The sequence below is a fragment of the Electrona antarctica genome (assembly GCF_951216825.1).
Source record: "Electrona antarctica genome assembly, contig: SUPER_10_unloc_2, whole genome shotgun sequence".
NCBI classification, from domain to species: domain Eukaryota; kingdom Metazoa; phylum Chordata; class Actinopteri; order Myctophiformes; family Myctophidae; genus Electrona; species Electrona antarctica.
This window is the reverse complement of record NW_027638777.1, coordinates 382,900-407,476: the sequence shown is the minus strand read 5'-3', so window position 1 is coordinate 407,476 and position 24,577 is coordinate 382,900.

The following is a 24,577-nucleotide window of genomic DNA, read 5'->3' as shown; positions in this document are numbered from 1 at the left end:
TCCGGAACCAGACTGGAGGCCATCTCCTCCTGTTCCTCATTAATGTGTGGAGCCTCTGGCAGCTCTGGGACCAGACTGGAGGTCCTCTCCTGCTGCTCCTCTTTAATGTTTGGAGCCTCTGGCTGCTCCGGGGCCAGACTTGAGGTCATCTCCTCCTGTTCCTCTTTAATGTGTGGAGACTCTGGCTGCTCTGGACCCAGACTGGAGGCCCTCTCCTGCTGGTCAGGCGAAACCACCTCTTTACACACAGGGAGGTGCAGAATATTTGGGCAAAAGATACAATTAGACCAAAACAAGTGACATTTTGTAAATTCACATTTGACCATGCAATGTTTTGTAATTGGACAAACTTCTACTTTAAAAATGGCACAAAAAAACCTTTGAAACTCATGTTCTTTATTACAATATGAATGAAAGTGTGTTTAAAAGTAATGTCCACAAACCGGCTCTGTGTAATTTGATGTACGGTTTTAAAATCGTATCCATGAGTCTGCGCTTGTGGTAAATTTCCTCCTTCAAATGGAAAGCTTCGACCTCGTACTCTGTCAGAATGCTTCCAACAGTCCAGAATATATCTTCAGCGGCTGCAGACAGTCGCTCATTGACCAAGGACTTCAGTGTTTGCAGTAATGCCATTTATCAAAACAAGCTCCCTGTGTTCTTGTGACGAACAGACCAAAAAAAATCAGCTCCCTCTTCAAGTCAAGGACGGATATATAATGATCAGAAACCTGCCTACTTCATCTAGTCCAGAAGAGAGTTCAGCCTTCTACAGCGAAACAGAGCACTGCAAAATACTCACAGGGTGATTGATGGCCCAATCAGAGTGGTGGGGGGCGGGGGACAATAGACAGAAACTGTGTGTGTGTGTGTGTGTGTGTGTGTGTGTGTGTGTGTGTGTGTGTGTGTGTGTGTGTGTGTGTGTGTGTGTGTGTTTGCACACTGGCCCGGAGAGACAAATGTATGCTTACTTTGTTACTTTAATACTGCAACGGCACAAACAGTCTCATGAATTTGATTATGTTTGATTTGAAATTTGTGTTTGACATTCTCCCGGCAAATTGTGAGACTAATTCAATGTGTTTGTTTTAGTGTAGATTTTCGTCTTTACACATTCAATTCCCATTCCTGTTAAATTCCCACGTCATATGTGGACGAGCAAATCTGCTATTTTCGTCCTACACAATTCCCATTGACAATTAATTGAGAATTTCCGTAATTTGTGGACGAGCAAATTGACATGTTGCGTCATGATGATGTACAATGATAAGAGCGCCCCTCACTTCACACGGTGTGATTTTTTATTACAGATTGTGCCTTAACTGTTGAACAGAGGGGCATATATTTTATTTTAAATTATATTTTGCTATAGTGTAGATCTTTGGTCCTAACATTAAATGCCATTGACAATGAATGTAGAATTGACTGGAACAGAGTGGCATTCCGACACACTGCAAATACGTGGCTACGGCGTGCGGTTAGTATTGAGCGAGTCGGAATGGCAGCGCCTCGGAATTAAATGCCATTGACAACAAATGGAGAATTTATGCCATATGTAGATGAGCAAATTGTCTATTTTGTCCTAATACAAACATTAAATTCCCTTTGACAATGAATGGAGAATTTACGTCATATGTGGCTTTAAACTAGGGGTGTCCCGAATTCCTGATACACTTTTTCCCTACTTCAATTTCTGTGTTAGCCGATACAGAATACCGATACCAGTGTTGTGATCTCATGTTGTGTTTATAGCTATCTAGCTATATATCTATATATAGCGTTAAGACGTTATTATCGCTTTAACATTGACAGGTCTAATTAAAATATAAATTTCCTTAACCCCCAAAACAAGTTGTGTATTAACTACAGTACTACTAAAAGCAGGGCGAAAAGATAGCAAGCTAGGTGTTAATTAATTTGCATGTCATTGTGTGAAATCCAATGCGAATGTTCTCCCCCCCCCCCCCCCAGTTTGTGCTACCTCTTCAAGTGGCACATTAGAGTCGACCAGAAGTATCCTAACTGCATAATCAAATTCAAATTGCCTAGTGTTTAAGTGGTAAATGTGTTTTGTAACTAAGCTAAAAAATAAGAAAAAAATAAAGACATTATTTTGTATTATGTGCAATTCCTGGGTGTTATATTTCATAGATTGTCCCTGCCTCAAAATGTCTTGATTTCATTGAGGGTTACATTGAAAGCATTGGTAAATGTTGCATTTATATAGCACTTTAACTTTTATCCAAAGCGCTCTACTACTCTTCTATTCAACATAGAAGAGTAACATTTCACATTTCACCCTGGCTCCATTTTTGGGGACACATAGGCCAGATTGTGTTGGGTGCATGGTGGGGGGTGCTGTTCTATGAAATGTATTGCCAGGAAACCCCACACAATGTAATGTATTTTTCATTTAGCCTCTAAATAATTAATCTCAAAAACCTACCAGAACTGTTTTACAGAGAAAATAAATACCCCTTAAAACTGACTTGAAAACATGCAGTCAAAACAATTTAGACTTGTTGGTTGGTGTTGTGTAGACGAAAGCATGCACTCTCTATGTAGGCTACCAGACCAGAATAGTGACCATCCCCCTTCATTTCAAACACTACATGCAAATTAACCTTGCCCATGTGCTTGCATTTGTGTCATAGCTAGGACTCTTGACTGGAAGTTGAAACCAGACTCCTGTAGGCTACACTCTCAGAGATAAATGAGGATTCCATTGTGTAACTGTAACTTGATGGATTGACTACTGCAGTATGATATAAAGCGCTTTGGATAAAAGTGCTATATAAAAGCACAATTTACCATTTACCAAAATATGGCCTGTTTCCATTGAGGTCCTGTGTATTCAATTAATCAAGTTCTGTATGGTTAGGAAATGTAACTCAGTTCCCAGGTAGCCAAAATCGTTTGGCCCAATTCCGGCAGGCCGGAAGAAATCACTCGGCCCGGGTCCGGTTGCCGGACTTGGGCCAGACCGGTTTGGAATGACTCCCCAGAATCGGCCCGAGTACACTGGGCCGAGTCCGGCTGCCGAAACTGAACCAGCATTGCCAGCATTGGGCCGGAATCACCCCAATAATATTGCCAGAACTGGGCCGTGCAATTTTTGCCACAACTAGCCCATATGTAAGCCAGAGCTACTCCAATATCTGCCTATGGATAAGCTTGTTCCAAGCTCTGCCATAGGCAAATATTGAAGTAAACTCAAACATCAATAAAACAAGTGACACTCAACTATAACATTTAGTATCAGTTTATTACAAATGAACTTTTCAAATGACACCTGCCAAAACGAGGCTTTCACAGCATTGACATTCATGCTGTTACTATACAGATACTGTAACATTATTAATACTTGGTATTAATGCCTGCCAAAACACATGTCACATAACCAAACAAATGTGTAACATTTAACAAGAACCAGAAACTCAGTTCCACCCGCCCAGAAAACATGAATGAATGTGCATGAAACACTTGAAGGGTAAGACCACTTTGGTAGAGGTTTGGGTTGTGTAGTTACCTTGCCATGATGTAACTCCAAAGGTGGGCAAGAAATCAAAAATAATTGCTCCATTGATTAGAAATTGATAATTCAAAAATATGCTCCTCATTGACTTACATTGTACGGTAAAACAGCTCTCAAAGTCACTCTTTTAGCACATAAATGAACACAAACAAAGCTGATTCAGACAATATAGAGCATCACCAAACCCAGTACTGTTTGTTTTTTTAATAAAAATGTCAACTTCCTGTTGATTTTACTATTTGAAGATCTGGATCCGGATCCGCTCCAGGTTTTCTACTTATTAAAAATGGTAAAATCAACAGGAAGTTGACATTTTTATATAAAAAAAAAACAGTACTGGGTTTGGTGATGTTCTATATTGTCTGAATCAACTTTGTTTGCGTTCGTTTACATGCTAAAATAGTGACTTTGAGAGCTGTTTTACCATACAATGTAAGTCAATGGGGAGCATATTTTGAATTATCAATTTCTAATCAATGGAGCCCACCTTTGGAGTTACATCATGGCAAGGTAACTACACAACCCAAACCTCTACCAAAGTGGTCTTGCCCTTTAAAGCGAACAATTACAAAGTGAATTGTACCACAGTCGACTTTGCAAGTCCTTCAACACAGCCTCCTCGTCTGGCTTTTTCTTTCTCGTCAAGTCACAGTGCAAGATCCGGGAGGGTGGGGGTGAGCGGGGAAGGTCTGGGAGCTGTACCGCATCAAACATCACTTTAAACCCCGGATTTAAGCTTAGACAAATAAAGGTCATATTGTCTCAAATGTCAAATGAAGACAGCTTCAGAAATAAAAAAAAGTTCAGTTGAGGGCTCCAATATCCTCCATGCTCCTCCTTGCTGTTGCAGCTGTTTCACCAACGAATGCCTGTGTGGCACGAAGCCCCCTCCAATAGTGTCCTGTGAAATAAGACAGGTACAACTCGTCAGTTATTTGAATTTGGTCTATACACACACAGACTCAAAGATTTGCTAAATAGTTACTATATCGATTTTAAATGATTGAATCGTATCGTCATGAATAAACCAATATCGTGCCCAACTGCCCACAACTACTGTGGACTAGTGTAGACTAGGACAGACTCTGTCCAACTGGGTATCCCAGCTAAAATCAGGGGAATTATCTTTTAGTGTATCAGCTTTAGACGGTCCGACAGATACATAGTCAGATTGACAGACCGCCACATAGACAGACGGGCACTTCAGACAAGCACTTTTGGAACACGACTTACTTAATTAGCGTCTCTCGGCTTGTCTCTCGGCTTGTCTCTCGGCCCGGCGACTCCTTCCACCGTTTCGGTCTGGTGCAAGCTGCAGCCACCTTTTGACATACTTCTCGATATCCCCATCAGATGCATTTGCGGTGCTTGTATTGCGGCGCACAGCTCCTTAAAGAACACACACACAAAAGAACAGGCAGGTTATGGCAATTCTCAAGAAAATCCTAATCTTATCGCTGCGAGCGTTTGTGTGCAGCCAGGGATGAAGTCAATTTGTGACCGGCGCAGATCAAAACATCTGACGCTTCCATGATGCACTGCATCGGATACGTTTCCTGTTGGCACCGTAACTCCCATGCTGGATGAGTGAGAACTTTCTCAAACTAAATGAGAATAAGACAGAGGTTCTCATAATCGGTTCTAGAGAGCAGAGAGAATCAATAATAAGTAGACTCGGTAACCTGGCTGAAGAAAGTAACACCTCAGTCAAGAACCTTGGGGTGATAATTGATTCTGAATTGAATATTAATACACACATTAATCATGTCACCAAGATTGCCTTCTTCCACCTTAAAAATATTGCGCAAATGAGACTATCTGTCGCTGAAAGATGCAAAAACGCTGATCCACGCATTTGTCTTCTCTTTTTAACTACAACTAAGATGAGAGAACACATTACTCCAGTCTTAGCTTCACTACACTGGCTCCGAGTTGTTTTTAGGATTGATTTTAAATTTATTTTACTTGTTTATAAAGCTGTCAATGGTCTAGCACCTTCGTATCTCTATGACTGTCTGTCTAGATTTGTTCCAAACCGCACCCTCAGGTCTTCTAGTACTGACCTGCTCAATGTGCCTACAATGACATAAAAAATATGGTGAAGCAGCATTCTGCTTCTACGTACCGACGGCTTGGAATAAACTCCCATTACACCTACGCCTTTTTTTGGTCGTTTTCATGGTGAGGTTTTAAATGTTTTTATGTTTTTCTTTTTCTGCTCTGTAAAGCACTTTGCGCTGCATTTTCATGTCATGAAAGGTGCTATACAAATAGTTTATTATTATTATATTATTAAGAAAGCAAATGCTTTAGAAAATTAATAAACTATATTACTATATTATATACTAAAACAACTTACTCAGGACAACATCCTTGATGGCAAGTGGCTCAAAGCCACTCTTCCCATTGATCCCTCTCCAGTTCATAGTCTTGGCCAGGTCATTGGTCAATAGTTTTGCCAGTATTCTCCACACGGTTTCCTTTACGGTCAAACCGCCAGCCAGCCCCAAAACTGTGATCTGAAAGACAAAATTGTTCATCGCAAATGTCACTATTGCAAATGTCGAACCGGGAACCTTTCGGGAACCCTCCATGTTCTGATGACGGCAACTCTACCCCTAAGGGAGGTCAATACTTTTTACAGGCATCCATATGACATCTTTAGTGAAATAGTAAAAAAAAAACAGAAGTGACATTGTGCGACAATTTCGCCTACCAGTCTTTCTTTGTTTTCCTGTGTAGCAATGCTCTCCTCAAGGTTCTTCAGATCATCCAGTGATTTCAAAGGAATGCCAAAAACCTCTGGCACCTCGGTTGGCTGATTAGAAGACCGTTGTAAATGTAGCAAAATAATTTGCTGGTTTTGCTTTATAATCTCAAGGGACGTTAAAACCTCACGTAGAACTGCTGTAAAATACAACACGACACACTTATCAAGTTAATATCTGAGATGTGGAAACACAGTGACATCACTACAATAAAAAAGCCTACAAAGCACTAAACACAAAGTTAAGGCTGGAGGTATTTGGTCACAGACAGAAATAATGGTCATAATTGCTTGTCAGACACTTACGATCACACACGGGCGGGGGCCTGTGATGGCTATCGGTTGGCATGGCAGAGTTAGGACGGCGAGGAGTTGTCATCCCCGGGTTAGAACGGCTAGGCACAGTCCTCCCCGGGTTAGGTCTGCGGAAACCTGGAGAAATGTCAGACTGATGGAAGGGTCTGGTCACGGTGGCAGCCGGAGCAGACACACGGGTGGTGGCCGGAGCAGGGATGGCTTGTCTGATGGCGACTGGAGCAGCAATGACTGGTGCAGGTGCCAAAGGAGATTGACCTCTGGTAGCTCTCCCTCTGGGTTGCTCATGACTTCTGGGTTGCTCATGACTGCTGGGTTGCTCTTCTTCACTACTCGAGTCAAGGACTCTAGGTCTATTAACAAAAATTGTGTTTTCATTACTAGCTATACAAGCAAGCAGTACTAAGACAAGTCTCTACTTCAGAAATGTTTTATCCAATACACAGAAGTGCACAAATTCTAAGTTAAGTTATCCGTTATGTATCCCATATCCCATGTATCCCATATTATAATATGGATGGGCAGAGACCATTTTACTCCTCTTTGAGCCTGATGAGGTTCCTTTTTTATACACATAGTAACCTGTATATGTACCTTGTTTTCAAATAAGACACCTTCATGTGACGTTGACTTACAGTGGTTACTTTGTAGATTTTGATTATTATTACAAAACATACAGTAACCACTTCAGCCCATACATTTCGGCCATTTGAAAATAGCCGATCTACAAGCATTTTGAGCTTGTAGATCTGCTATTTTCAAATGATTATACATTTTATACATTTGAAAGTTTGTTTTTGCAGTTGGCTTTTAACATTGTTGATGTAATTCTTTGGATGTACCGCTGTGTGTACTAGCTATATAGTAGTGTACCCTGTTGGATGGGTCTGTAGACTGGTAGTGACCCAACCAACATGGTGAATCTTGGCCAAATCACTCCCCCACCCAAGCGAACTTTGCCAGCCCTATTGTAGACTAGCACACGATGGCTGCGACATGTGCAGTCGGGGTCCACCCGCTGTACCGACAGCCTGCGGTGCCGACGGTTCACAATGCCGATGGGGTCCGCTTAGAGAGCCTGTGGTGCAGGGTTAGGATCCACTCAAGACCGCTGCCTGTGAAGTTAGGTTTAGGCTGAGGGTAGGGGTTAGAGGCGAGGCTCTGCCACCTGGGAGGTTAGGTTTAGGATGAGGGGTTAGTCTGCCCAAGGTAGCGAGCCATCGGCACTGCAGACTGTCGGCACCGCGGCCCATTGGCACACAGATGCTGCCCCATGCAGTCACCGCTAGTATGAACAGTGCAAATCAGATAAAATCCATAGACCCTTCTCACTTCACTGCAAGAAAAATCTAAACCTAGGATCAAAGGGTACATTGAAATCTAAATGTGTACATACATACCAGCCAAAATGGGCCCAGGATCAGGTGCATTCCCCACCAGAAGTGGACCTGGAAAGAGGGAGAGATTAGAACAAGCTAGGTTAACATTGATTAAACAGACAGAAAACCAAATTAACATGATTTTGCAAGTGTATTTTAGTGAATTACTGAACTGTTGCATATCATTGGGTAAAGTAAATTTTGCCATGTTGGCTCGCATTTGAAAATGTCGCCTATGGGATTTAACATGGCCTTTTTGCTTAAATGCATAAAATAAGGTCTGTGGTTAATAAAAGAGTATGAACTTGCGAACCTGGATTCAGCAGTTAACAACACGTTAGTTAGTTAGTCAGTTAGCAACACGGTTAACAAGGTTTTCCACAGTCACTTGGTAGGGTGGCGCTGTAAGCGGGCAAGGTTTTCCACAGTCACTTGGTAGGGTGGCGCTGGAAGCAGGCAAATTAAATTAGTGTTAGTGATATCACAAAATCACAGAAGTCAAACCTCATTTAGAGGCATTTTTTCCTTACTGCCAGCTGGAGTGGTTTTATCTGAGGACCATGTGCTTCACATGACGTCTCTATAACACGCCCCCCAAATACCTAGCAAGCATCTACAAGCTCACTAGCACACTGTAGATCTGCCATTAATAAAATAGAATTGATTCTATGACATTCAAAGTATACCATCTGTAAACATCTGAAGTCATCATTGTGAAGTCACCATATTATGGTGACTTCACAATGAACACAGCAGCAATCAGCCTGGCTGCTGCAACCTGCTACCTCCAGCATTATATGCAATTTAGAAACAGGTGGTACACAGGACACTTCCAAACTAATCACTTCCAAACAAAATCACATGCACAGCATTTCACAGAAAGTAGCTCATTTTTTTCTTTTAATCGAAACACTTTGCAGATAGAAAGAGGACCATTTAAGCTTTCATACAGCTACAATGTTGTTTAATACAATAAGATAGGACTTTTCTGTTTGGATGTATGGGCTGTCAATGGTTGGTGTAGCCCGTCTCCGGACCCCCCGGGTTGAGCTCCTTTGGACCTACCACGTAGGGTCCGGTCTCACCGGCTTCAAGCGACATGGGATGCCATCTGATTTCCCCTGACTTAGCCCTGTGCTGCGGTGTGGGTGTCACGCTGACATATTCCAAACGAAGCATATGAACGCTATAGAAGACAACGAACCATCTGACCCCCCCCGCGAACGGCTCAGAAGCCGTTAAGTATTTTTAATGTTTGTACGACCGTTTTGGCAGCTCTGAAATTCTCTCTTGTTGACATCCCATTGTACCGCCTCTCGGCATCTCGGTTGGCTAGCAGCGCCTCCCTACGCGCCTCGTAGGCGCAGCTAGCCAACCGAGATGTCAACAAGGAGGGACCGAAGAGAGAATTTCAGAGCTGGCAAAACGGTCGTACAAACATTAAAAATACTTAACGGCTTCTGAGCCGTTCGCGGGGGGGGTCAGATGGTTCGTTGTCTCCTATAGCGTCCATATGCTTCGTTTGGAATATGTCAGCGTGACACCCACACCGCAGCACAGGGGTAAGTCAGGGGAAATCAGATTGCATCCCATGTCGCTTGAATCCGGTGAGAAGGAACCCTACATAAAGTCATCAAAATGTCAGAAACTTTAACGTAGGGTTCCGAAAGGAGCTATGGTTGGTGTTGCAACTCTGTTCAACATTCAATCATTTGTCACTACCAAAAGCAGGAGTTAAATTTAAGTCCTACACACTTCATGACAAATAGTAACCTCACAAAGCACTGTAAATCTGCTATTAAAAGAAAACAAAAAACGCAAGAAATAGCCATCTACAAGCTCACACACTCTGATAGTTTGACATTGTAGGCTATAACACCAAATTATGCCATTAGGTTTAAACCATAAACACTGAGTGTATTAATATAAAAAGGAGAAACACTTACATATATGGGGCTAAAAGAGCCGATTTGCGAGCTCGTCAAACAACGTGGTTTGTGTTGGTGAAAAGCCTTGTGTCTATTCAACTTTTAATGCGTCCTATCCGGTCTAAAGCCCGCGTAATCAAGAACTGTATCCGGCCCCATTTTCACATACACATACACGCACGAACACATTCTATTTCCGTTTCCGATACTAGACAGGAAATAACAGTCTAGCGCCAAATAGGCCCCGTTTACAATATTTTGTACAGCGAACTAAACTATTAAACAAACAAAACTATCACAACACACACGTTAGGAGCCAACTCACGTCTACACCACTAAACCAATGTAATACACAAGTTCTCATTCACAACACGCACCGTGCCGTGCTACAGACAGAAATTCTGTGATTCGAGCTACCTATGCGACCAGCTATGCTAGCCAATGCTAGCGTTAGCATCATCCACGCAGCTGTACATTTCAAACAAGTGAACCTTAAAATACTTTGCAAAAACTTCAGTAAATACTGGGGCATGCATATAAGATATCCGACGCTGCGGCCACAGTTCAGTTTAATTCTTAGAAGTTGTGTGAGTGATATGAATTATAGTCATTATTACCGTGCGAATGTCCGTCCGTCTTGTTAGCAGCAACCAAACCAACCAACACAGAATGCGCGCTCTGGGCTGACACGCTCTGACGTCATGACGCATGGATACGATACAAATCCCGCCTGTGTGTGTGTGTGTGTGTGTGATAATGATGATTATCACAATCATACTCTTAACAATAATGATGATAATAACGATAATAGTAGTATGAACAATATATAATAATATGAATAAATGATAAACAATAATGATGTTGATTATAATAAATTGAGAGTATGTTTAAAAAATATATTTTATTTTGCACATCAAAAATATAAATAGTTTACTAATATACAGTTTATTTTTATGTTGTCCCATTTTAAAATAAATATCACATATTGAAGGAAATATCAATTAGTTAATACAGAGAATGGAAATCAAGTCTATTTAAATCTATTATTTTTATGTGCCTTGACAATTAGTCTAAATTATCTTTGAGAGGATTTGATTTTTAAAATGTTGTTAAACAAAGAAAATGCATCATGATTAAATAACTGACATTCTATGAACTTTAAAATGTTGAATGTCCATCCTCAAAATATCTTGAGAACCAGTTTGACCGGTTTGTCAGATCCATCGCATAGCTATCCATGTGATGAACGCGCCAATATGTGTCTCCCCGCGCACGGACGTGTGGTTCTCAAAATTAGGGTTAGCATTTTACCATTCAATACACTGTAGGCCTACGGTTTACCATGTCTATATGGCTTGTGGATTACAGGTCATAGTTGGCGAACTCTTGCTACCGGTGTCGCACGAGAATGGCGGACCTATCGGAGCGTAGATCTTGGAGAGCTGTACGCGCCCATGTGAATTACTTGGCTGACGGACCTATCGTTCCCGAGCTATCGCGCGTTGACAACTAACCCTAACGCTAGCCAATTAAGAGAACCGTAAGTCCGTGTGCTGGGAAACACATATCAGCGTGTTCAGCTTGTCGTGCTGAGTCCGAAAATGGTCTCACTTTTTCCCAGACGTGTTTCGAGGGCAAGGGACCGATAGGAGGCGTTTACACCCACTTCCTGACATCGTAGAGAGATAAGACCACCACCGTTGGAATCGGGTCAAAATAGTAAGTGGGGATACATACCCCTTGATTATTTTAAAACATTGGAAATATATCGTTTCTGGGTGCATTTGTGACACTTTTACAAAACCTTGGTGCCATTTTTGACCACTTTCCTGGGATCGGACAGTCTCAACATTATGATATCTGGATTCAGCGTCGAAAAGTAAGTCCAAAATGGTAGAGAAATGAAAGAGTTACCATGTGGGGGTCCCTGGGGGTCCCCAGGGGTCCCCGAACCTTGAGACCCCCAAAAACGCCCCCACAGGGGTGACACGATTCCAACAAACCCACCCTCGTCCAAAACGGTTGAGAAATGAAAGAGTTACCATGTGGGGGTCCCTGGGGGGGTCCCTGGGGGTCCCTAGGGGTCCCCGAACCTTGAGACCCCCAAAAACGCACCCAGGGGGGCGACACGATTCCAACGAACCCACCCCCGTCCAAAATGGTAGAGAAATGAGAGAGTTACCATGTGGGGGTCCCTGGGGGGGTCCCTAGGGGTCCCCGAACCTTGAGACCCCCAAAAACTCCCCCAGGGGGGTGACACGATTCCAACGAACCCACCCCCGTCCAAAATGGTTGAGAAATGAAAGAGTTACCATGTGGGGGTCCCTGGGGGGGTCCCTGGGGGTCCCTAGGGGTCCCCGAACCTTGAGACCCCCAAAAACTCCCCCAGCGGGGTGACACGATTCCAACGAACCCACCACCGTCCAAAACGGTTGAGAAATGAAAGAGTTACCATGTAGGGGTCCCTTGGGGTCCCTGGGGGTCCCTGGGGGTCCCTGGGGGTCCCCGAACCTTGAGACCCCCAAAAACTCCCCCAGGGGGGTGACACGATTCCAACGAACCCATCCCCGTCCAAAATGGTTGAGAAATGAAAGAGATACCCCGCGGACCCCCGCGGACCCCCACCTGGGCACGAGACAGGGGTCCCCGAACCTTGAGACCCCCTGCCCTCCCTCTATACACACGCGTGTGTGTGCGGCGTGCGCGCGTGCGTGTGTGTGCATACCCCGCGGACCCCCGCGGACCCCCACCTGGGCACGAGACAGGGGTCCCCGAACCTTGAGACCCCCCGCCCTCCCTCTATACACACGCGTGTGTGTGCGGCGTGCGCGCGTGCGTGTGTGTGCATACCCCGCGGACCCCCGCGGACCCTCACCTGGGCACAAGACAGGGGTCCCCGAACCACCCCGCCCTCCCTCTATACACACGCGTGTGTGTGCGCCGTGCGCGCGTGCGTGTGTGTGCATACCCCGCGGACCCCCGCGGACCCCCACCTGGGCACGAGACAGGGGTCCCCGAAACTTGAGACCCCCCGCCCTCACTCTATACACACGCGTGTGTGTGCGGCGTGCGCGCGTGCGTGTGTGTGCATACCCCGCGGACCCCCGCGGAACCCCACCTGGGCACGAGATAGGGGTCCCCGAACCTTGAGACCCCCTGCCCTCCCTCTATACACACGCGTGTGTGTGCGGCGTGCGCGCGTGCGTGTGTGTGCATACCCAGCGGACCACCGCGGACCCCCGCGGACCCCCACCTGGGCACGAGACAGGGGTCCCCGAACCTTGAGACCCCCCGCCCTCACTCTTTACACACGCGTGTGTGTGCGGCGTGCGCGCGTGCGTGTGTGTGCATACCCCGCGGACCCCCGCGGACCCCCACCTGGGCACGAGACCACCGGGAGCGCGTCCGGGAGGGCGGCCCGGTTCGAACGAGATTCCCCCCGTACGATACGGCCCAGGGACGGCCGAGATACCCCGCGGACCCCCGCGGACCCCCACCTGGGCACGAGACCCCCGGGAGCGCGTCCGGGCTCCCTGAAGCGGACTTCCCCTGAGCGGACTCTGCAGTCAGACGCTTCTCAATCTGCCAGAAGTTGACCAAAATCGGGCCGATTGCACACATCCAAAACTGGGCCAAATCTGGCAAACAGATCTGGCCCAGATCTGGTTCACTTACGGCAAACCGAAGCCGGCAGTCAGCCAGAACTGCCATAACTCAGCCGGAATCGGGCCGAGTCGGCTGGCTACCTGGGTTTCCACTTCATTTTGTGTGCAGTGGATGCATACTGTAGTGTAGTCTGTCTTCTCTAGGGAGATAGGACTGCATATGACGGCCTTTCTCAATTGCAAGACTGTGCTCACTGAGTCTGTACCCAGTCAAGTTTTGTCTTTGTTTTGGGTCTGTTTGGGTTGCGTCTTTCAAAGTAAATGGAACATGAAAACTAATGATACATTCAAAACAAACGACATTGTGTTAGGGTTCATAGTTGATTGATTTAATCCTTTATGAACAGTGTGCAGGGAAAAAAACACAGGAGAGCACCGTTTGAAGTGAATAAAATTCACCCTGGCTCCATTGTTTGGGACACAGCTAAAGGTGTTGGATGCGCCGTGGGGGGTGGGGTAATATGAACTGTCTTGCCAGGAAATTGTGAAGCAATACTCTATATTCTCTTGCATCCAAAGTATACCTAAAGTATTACCGATTTCCAATACTTCTACTCCACATCTCAGAGGCAAATATTGTAATTTTACAGGCAGGCAGGCATTGATTGATTGATTGTTTGTTTGATTGATTGATTTAAATATTTATTAACAGTTTGCAGAATTACAGTACATTTCAAGCACAAACTCAATACAAAGACTGTTAACTGTGAGTGGACGACCCAATTAAGCATTACACTTGTTTACAAGAGGGTCCACCATGTTCAATTCATCAAAAGATGAATTGAAAGGCAGGCAGGCCACTATTTGTTAAATAGAGTACATTTAATAGATAATATCTATAAGGGTCCATTTGGATAACAACTATCCATTTAGCTGGAGACCCTCAGGGACCACTGGTGGTCCACAGACAGGTTGAGATCCTCTGCAGTTCTGCAAGGATTTTACATGATTAGATTCCAGCCTTTGTTTATATTTTAATATATTTAAAGATTATAGCCCATTCAATATACCAATGTAAATAACTTTAAAGAGCTAATAAAAGCCATGCATTATTTTGTATTATGTGCAATTCCTGGGTGTTATATTTCATAGATTGTCCCTGCCTCGAAACTGGCCCCCGTAAAATCTGAATCCCCCCCCCCCCCCGCCCCCCCCCTTTTTTCCCCTCACTGTATATATTTCTTTTCCCTTTTTACCTCCTTTTTGATGAATTCCTGTTCTGTCTATAGAAGTGTCTATTTGTACGTCTCTAAATGTTTTGATGATTTGAACATGGTGGACCCTGTTGGAAACAAGTGTAATGCTTAATTGGGTCGTCCACTCACAGTTAACAGCCTTTGTATTGAGTTTGTGCTTGAAATGTACTGTAATTCTGCAAACTGTTAATAAATTCTTCAATCAATCAATCAAAAAGCCTCAAAATGTCTTGATTTAAAGCATTCCTGCCTCATACTGACACAAAATGCCTGTGTCTGACCATTAGTTGCTCTCTGCTGCCATCTCCTGGTGACCGCATGGAATAAAGTGGTACGTATAGGTAGTTTTAAATTAGTCTGGACTAAGCATTGAGAAGGCCAACGAAAAAACTAAGGAATATGATTAGGCTACATTGACTGAACATTTAAAATGTTCATATCTAGAAGTGTTCATTCCTAAATGATTTAACCGTTCAACTTATCAACTATCTTCCTTTTATCTTGTTTCCAATCCAGTGTTGGATATTCCGTCTAGCTTCCCCGTCCTACCAGCAGTCAACGAACAAAGCAGCTTGGCCAAACCCAAACAGCGCAGCTGTGACCAGTGTGGAAAACACTTCCGTAGAAAGTCCAGCCTTAAGACACACCAGAAGATGCACGCTGGAGAAAGACCATTCCACTGTGAACAGTGTGGGAGCAGGTTTATTACAAAATCTCACTTAAAGGATCACCAGAAAATTCACACACCATACCACTGTGACCAATGTGGGAACAACTACAAAACAAAAGCAGACTTAGTTAGTCACCAGATAATGCACACCCTATGGTGTGAATAGAGAAACCCTATGGATGTGATCTGTGTGGGAAAACATGCACCTTAAAAATCTGTATTTAGGCTACAGGCTATATACTTGGTTAATGGTTATACTGCAGATTTACACATCATTGATTACTGTCCTTTTACTGTGCGGAGTTCAGGTCTTTTAGGATTTGAGTGTGTTAAGTAGTGCTATTTGCTTTTAGTATTTAAAGCTTTAGCTTGGCTCTGAGTATATGTATTTACTTTGCAGGCCTAAGCAACAGTGCAGCTACTTAGCCAAGCTATTTTATCTGTCTATCTTACGTATGTCAATGCTTTGTACTTTCTATACCCATAAATACATTTGATTTAATTTTGCATTTAAAGCTGACCATTATTTTTAACTTTTGGGGAAGTTACCTGTGTTTGTATGGATAGAGAAACAAGCAACACCTCTGATGCTGTCAATGACATGATGATGGAGAAGGAAAAAAATGCTAATAGACTGGAAACCTGTGCATTGTTGCATGATAAATGCAACAGCTTCATTGCAACATGACTTTCTGATCTACGTAAAAAACAACACTCGCAGTAAAGAGACGGTATAGCAGATTGTTCTTCCATAGTATTATTTGCATTGGAATGCAGCCATTGCTATGCAGTGTGAGTGTCTGATTGCATGTGATCAGATGGAGGCTCAGGTCACCATTGTTCTTAGAGCAGGTCACCATTCACCATGTGAATGTGTGAAGCACCATCTTCTGTTCATATAATGATGCTGAATGTTTACAAAAGATGGAGCAGCTGTAACGAGTGCTGGCCGTTAGCAACGAATACTGCATGTGGAACAGCAAACTGTTTCTAAAGGGTTCAACGGTTTCTGACCAGATCACAGAATTCCACACACACACACACACACACACACACGTCTCCCCATAGCATGGTTCCAACGGATTGTGCGGCCCTGTCTTTCCCGGCCTAGTGGGTCTGATCGTCACCCGAGTGAGCTTGGGATACATCACTGAGGATACGTCCCAGTTGCATCCATGCGATGTATTTTCGTTCTGATGAATATATTTGACCCATAGACCTACTGTTGGGTTGTTGTTGACACAGCAAAGATAAATACATATGACCCAGTGGGAAGCCCAGTTTTAGTTGAAGTTTATTCAACTAAAATGTTTTACCTTCTATTGTTAGCATGATTGTTTTAGCTTTGTAACATTGTTTTGAAAGGTGCTAAGTTGTGTGCTGTGTTTTAACTTGTTTGAAAAAGCACTATACAAAACAATAAATTGATCAACACTCAAGGATAGCGTGTTTTCTCATTCTAATGTCTGCTCCGTGTCTTAGTGAGTAACTGTTCAGTTCTACAGGGAGACGACCACTTTTTACAATGTGCCACATGATATTCAGTTTAATTGGTCAGTTTATAATACTAAAGACTGACATTTTCCTTTAATATAGAAGTATGTGTATTGTTATATATGAGGGAATAGAGAAAACATGATTATATTTTGGGAAATACAGTTGTTTTGTCTTTCTTTTTACAACTGTTTTGAATTATTTTGTACTTGCAGGGACGTGAAGGGGAATACCAAGTGGTTGGCCAGTTTCTGTCCTGCCCTCCCTGGATTGGACACACACACACACACACACACACACACACACACACACACACACACACACACACACACACACACACACACACACACACACACACACACACACACACACACACACACACACACACACACACACACAGTTCAGCTGAACACCTGGAACCCAGAGACCATCAAGATATCTGTAAGTTTGTGTTTATTTGGTTTTATTATATTTTTTCCTTTAGCTTTGTTGTAGGTTAGATTTATATCACCTTTAGTCTCTTTCAATATCTGTTTTTTTATTGTAGTGTGTTTATCTATAGGTATGTATAGGTAGTTTTAAATTAGTCTGGACTAAGCATTGAGAAGGCCAACGAAAAAACTAAGGAATATGATTAGGCTACATTGACTGAACATTTAAAATGTTCATATCTAGAAGTGTTCATTCCTAAATGATTTAACCGTTCAACTTATCAACTATCTTCCTTTTATCTTGTTTCCAATCCAGTGTTGGATATTCCGTCTAGCTTCCCCGTCCTACCAGCAGTCAACGAACAAAGAAGCTTGGCCAAACCCAAACAGCGCAGCTGTGACCAGTGTGGAAAACACTTCCGTAGAAAGTCCAGCCTTAAGACACACCAGAAGATGCACGCTGGAGAAAGACCATTCCACTGTGACCAGTGTGGGAGCAGGTTTATTACAAAATCTCACTTAAAGGATCACCAGAAAATTCACACACCATACCACTGTGACCAATGTGGGAACAACTACAAAACAAAAGCAGACTTAGTTAGTCACCAGATAATGCACACCCTATGGTGTGAATAGAGAAACCCTATGGATGTGATCTGTGTGGGAAAACATGCACCTTAAAAATCTGTATTTAGGCTACAGGCTATATACTTGGTTAATGGTTATACTGCAGATTTACACATCATTGATTACTGTCCTTTTACTGTGCGGAGTTCAGGTCTTTTAGGATTTGAGTGTGTTAAGTAGTGCTATTTGCTTTTAGTATTTAAAGCTTTAGCTTGGCTCTGAGTATATGTATTTACTTTGCAGGCCTAAGCAACAGTGCAGCTACTTAGCCAAGCTATTTTATCTGTCTATCTTACGTATGTCAATGCTTTGTACTTTCTATACCCATAAATACATTTGATTTAATTTTGCATTTAAAGCTGACCATTATTTTTAACTTTTGGGGAAGTTACCTGTGTTTGTATGGATAGAGAAACAAGCAACACCTCTGATGCTGTCAATGACATGATGATGGAGAAGGAAAAAAATGCTAATAGACTGGAAACCTGTGCATTGTTGCATGATAAATGCAACAGCTTCATTGCAACATGACTTTCTGATCTACGTAAAAAACAACACTCGCAGTAAAGAGACGGTATAGCAGATTGTTCTTCCATAGTATTATTTGCATTGGAATGCAGCCATTGCTATGCAGTGTGAGTGTCTGATTGCATGTGATCAGATGGAGGCTCAGGTCACCATTGTTCTTAGAGCAGGTCACCATTCACCATGTGAATGTGTGAAGCACCATCTTCTGTTCATATAATGATGCTGAATGTTTACAAAAGATGGAGCAGCTGTAACGAGTGCTGGCCGTTAGCAACGAATACTGCATGTGGAACAGCAAACTGTTTCTAAAGGGTTCAACGGTTTCTGACCAGATCACAGAATTCCACACACACACACACACACACACACACGTCTCCCCATAGCATGGTTCCAACGGATTGTGCGGCCCTGTCTTTCCCGGCCTAGTGGGTCTGATCGTCACCCGAGTGAGCTTGGGATACATCACTGAGGATACGTCCCAGTTGCATCCATGCGATGTATTTTCGTTCTGATGAATATATTTGACCCATAGACCTACTGTTGGGTTGTTGTTGACACAGCAAAGATAAATACATATGACCCAGTGGGAAGCCCAGTTTTAGTTGAAGTTTATTCAACTAAAATGTTTTACCTTCTATTGTTAGCATGATTGTTTTAGCTTTGTAACATTGTTTTGAAAGGTGCTAAGTTGTGTGCTGTGTTTTAACTTGTTTGAAAAAGCACTATACAAAACAATAAATTGATCAACACTCAAGGATAGCGTGTTTTCTCATTCTAATGTCTGCTCCGTGTCTTAGTGAGTAACTGTTCAGTTCTACAGGGAGACGACCACTTTTTACAATGTGCCACATGATATTCAGTTTAATTGGTCAGTTTATAATACTAAAGACTGACATTTTCCTTTAATATAGAAGTATGTGTATTGTTATATATGAGGGAATAGAGAAAACATGATTATATTTTGGGAAATACAGTTGTTTTGTCTTTCTTTTTACAACTGTTTTGAATTATTTTGTACTTGCAGGGACGTGAAGGGGAATACCAAGTGGTTGGCCAGTTTCTGTCCTGCCCTCCCTGGATTGGACACACACACACACACACACACACACACACACACACACACACACACACACACACACACACACACACACACACACACACACACACACACACTGAGCTATAGGTTGTGATTGGTGGACAGGTGGTTCTATTGTTCTCCTCCTTGGCCAATCCCAAGCAGTTATAGTGGTTCTACCTCAGGCTCTCTAGTATAAGAAGAGCATGCAGTTGTCAGTTCTCCACAACTCCTCCAGGATATCAATCATTTCAAACAGAACTGACTGTGAACTCCAGACTTCTGCTGAAGATGAACTCTCTCAATCCCACCAGGAACAGTTCAGCTGAACACCTGGAACCCAGAGACCATCAAGATATCTGTAAGTTTGTGTTTATTTGGTTTTATTATATTTTTTCCTTTAGCTTTGTTGTAGGTTAGATTTATATCACCTTTAGTCTCTTTCAATATCTGTTTTTTTATTGTAGTGTGTTTATCTATAGGTATGTATAGGTAGTTTTAAATTAGTCTGGACTAAGCATTGAGAAGGCCAACGAAAAAACTAAGGAATATGATTAGGCTACATTGACTGAACATTTAAAATGTTCATATCTAGAAGTGTTCATTCCTAAATGATTTAACCGTTCAACTTATCAACTATCTTCCTTTTATCTTGTTTCCAATCCAGTGTTGGATATTCCGTCTAGCTTCCCCGTCCTACCAGCAGTCAACGAACAAAGAAGCTTGGCCAAACCCAAACAGCGCAGCTGTGACCAGTGTGGAAAACACTTCCGTAGAAAGTCCAGCCTTAAGACACACCAGAAGATGCACGCTGGAGAAAGACCATTCCACTGTGACCAGTGTGGGAGCAGGTTTATTACAAAATCTCACTTAAAGGATCACCAGAAAATTCACACACCATACCACTGTGACCAATGTGGGAACAACTACAAAACAAAAGCAGACTTAGTTAGTCACCAGATAATGCACACCCTATGGTGTGAATAGAGAAACCCTATGGATGTGATCTGTGTGGGAAAACATGCACCTTAAAAATCTGTATTTAGGCTACAGGCTATATACTTGGTTAATGGTTATACTGCAGATTTACACATCATTGATTACTGTCCTTTTACTGTGCGGAGTTCAGGTCTTTTAGGATTTGAGTGTGTTAAGTAGTGCTATTTGCTTTTAGTATTTAAAGCTTTAGCTTGGCTCTGAGTATATGTATTTACTTTGCAGGCCTAAGCAACAGTGCAGCTACTTAGCCAAGCTATTTTATCTGTCTATCTTACGTATGTCAATGCTTTGTACTTTCTATACCCATAAATACATTTGATTTAATTTTGCATTTAAAGCTGACCATTATTTTTAACTTTTGGGGAAGTTACCTGTGTTTGTATGGATAGAGAAACAAGCAACACCTCTGATGCTGTCAATGACATGATGATGGAGAAGGAAAAAAATGCTAATAGACTGGAAACCTGTGCATTGTTGCATGATAAATGCAACAGCTTCATTGCAACATGACTTTCTGATCTACGTAAAAAACAACACTTGCAGTAAAGAGACGGTATAGCAGATTGTTCTTCCATAGTATTATTTGCATTGGAATGCAGCCATTGCTATGCAGTGTGAGTGTCTGATTGCATGTGATCAGATGGAGGCTCAGGTCACCATTGTTCTTAGAGCAGGTCACCATTCACCATGTGAATGTGTGAAGCACCATCTTCTGTTCATATAATGATGCTGAATGTTTACAAAAGATGGAGCAGCTGTAACGAGTGCTGGCCGTTAGCAACGAATACTGCAAGTGGAACAGCAAACTGTTTCTAAAGGGTTCAACGGTTTCTGACCAGATCACAGAATTCCACACACACACACACACACACACACACACACACGTCTCCCCATAGCATGGTTCCAACGGATTGTGCGGATTTCCCGGCCTAGTGGGTCTGATCGTCACCCGAGTGTGCTTGGGATACATCACTGAGGATACGTCCCAGTTGCATCCATGCGATGTATTTTCGTTCTGATGAATATATTTGACCCATAGACCTACTGTTGGGTTGTTGTTGACACAGCAAAGATAAATACATATGACCCAGTGGGAAGCCCAGTTTTAGTTGAAGTTTATTCAACTAAAATGTTTTACCTTCTATTGTTAGCATGATTGTTTTAGCTTTGTAACATTGTTTTGAAAGGTGCTAAGTTGTGTGCTGTGTTTTAACTTGTTTGAAAAAGCACTATACAAAACAATAAATTGATCAACACTCAAGGATAGCGTGTTTTCTCATTCTTCTTTTTACAATGTGCCACATGATATTCAGTTTAATTGGTCAGTTTATAATACTAAAGACTGACATTTTCCTTTAATATAGAAGTATGTGTATTGTTATATATGAGGGAATAGAGAAAACATGATTATATTTTGGGAAATACAGTTGTTTTGTCTTTCTTTTTACAACTGTTTTGAATTATTTTGTACTTGCAGGGACGTGAAGGGGAATACCAAGTGGTTGGCCAGTTTCTGTCCTGCCCTCCCTGGATTGGACACACACACACACACACACACACACACACACACACACACACACACACACACACACACACACACACACACACACACACACACACACACACACTGAGCTATAGGTTGTGATTGGTGGACAGGTGGTTCTATTGTTCTCCTCCTTGGCCAATCCCAAGCAGTTATAGTGGTTCTACCTCAGGCTCTCTAGTATAAGAAGAGCATGCAGTTGTCAGTTCTCCACAACTCCTCCAGGATATCAATCATTTCAAACAGAACTGACTGAACTCCAGACTTCTGCTGAAGATGAACTCTCTCAATCCCACCAGGAACAGTTCAGCTGAACACCTGGAACCCAGAGACCATCAAGATATCTGTAAGTTATAGTTTATTTGGTTTTATTTTATTTTTTCCTTTAGCTTTGTTGGGGTTAGATTTATATCACCTTTAGTCTCTTTCAATATCTGTTTTTATTGTATTATGTTTAGCGTGGTTTTGGGCTATCTTGTATAGGTAGTTTTAAATGAGTCTGGACTAGGCCTTGGAAAGGCCAACGAGAACTAAGGAATATGATTAGACTACATTGACTGAACATTTAAAATGTTCATATCTAGAAGTGTTCATTCCTAAATTATGTAATCGTTCCACTTCTCAACTATCTTCATTTTGTCTTGTTTCCAATCCAGTTTTGGATATTCCGTCTAGCTTCCCCGTCCTACCAGCAGTCAACAAACAAAGAACCCAAACAGCACAGCTGTGACCAGTGTGGAAAACACTTCCGTAGAAAGTCCAGCCTTAAGACACACCAGAATATGGTTTATAAGAAGGTTTATTACAAAATCTCACTTAAAGGATCACCAGAAAATTCACACACCATACCACTGTGAACAGTGTGGGAACAACTACAAAACAAAAGCAGACTTAGTTAGTCACCAGATAATGCACACCCTATGGTGTGAATAGAGAAACCATATGGATGTGATCTGTGTTAAAAAGGCAGGACAATTCATACTGGAGAAAGACCATACCAGTTGTAAGGCATTTAGGCACTCACATTGTTTAAAACTGCACCACAAGTGACACACTGACTTCAATGCCGTCAATGTGGAAGTTGTTTTACTGTATAAAGAAAACCAGACAAGCTTTAGTAGAAAGATGAATCTAAAAACCAATCAGTGCCACCCACACATCGATTGGAATACGTTGAATGATGCTGTATATCATTTAGGCATGTTTTTGTTTGTTTTTCCATGTTTTTTTTTGTTACACTGAAACACTGACCCCCTGCCCAAATGTGGAAGTACAAATACAATGACATTAACCACAATTGTGTATATGTCTTTGAGTTTTGCATAGCATGTGTACCATGTGTCAGTATTGTGAAAGCAGACAAGACAGTGATGGATTGCAGACAAACATTTATTTTTGGTTAAGTAATTACAGTGTTGTTGTCAAATCTGTGTGCAAGTATGATAATTTTCACCATGAAACACATAAAGCAATAGACTTATTGTACATGCATGTATTTGACATACATGTTCTGTTCCTCAATATTATACAAAGAGGCACATAGTGGTCCAGCATGTTGTTCAATTGACTGGACTTTGTGTCCAAAATCAAGTACTGTTTACTGAATTGACTTGAAATGTTCTGCTGAACTTAATAAACACTGTTCAATTAAGATATATTCCTGTCTGTTGTTATTTAATAGGGTCTACTTAGTGAACTTACTTTCTTTTTATATGTTTTGGTTGCCAAATGTAACCCTAGTTATTGAAAGGAGGACTAGGCAGTTTTGCCAGAAAGACGGACAGTTTTTTGGGTGATTTTGATTGATTGATTGATTGAAAAATGTATTAACAGTTTGCAGAATTACAGTACATTTCAAGCACAAACTCAATACAAAGGCTGTTAACTGTGAGTGGACGACCCAATTAAGCATTACACTTGTTTCCAATAGGGTCCACAATGTTCAATTCATCAAAAACATTTAGAGACGTACAAATACTGTGTATACTGTGACACTTCTATATAGACAAAGGACAGAACAGGAATTCATCATAAAGGAGGTAAAAAGGGAAAAGAAACATATACAGTGAGGGGAAAAAAAGGGGTGGGCGGTGGGGGGGATTCACGTTCAGCTCCGTTCATTTGTTTGTTTTCCTTGGAGGAGCTGCGTTGGGTCCCCAAGTCAGCTCCGTGGCCGTACCTTGAGTTGGCTGTGTGGCCGTGACCATCTCTTGTGTTGTCCTTGTGTTGGGTCCCCAAGTCGGCTCAGTGGCCGTACCTTGAGTTGGCTGTGTGGCCGTGACCGTCTCTTGTGTTGTCCTTGCGTTGGGTCCCCAAGTCGGCTCAGTGGCCATACCTTGAGTTGGCTGTGTGGCCGCGACCGTCTCTTGTGTTGTCCTTGCGTCCGTGTTTGAGGGATTCCGATTTTACAGGGGCCAGTTTCGAA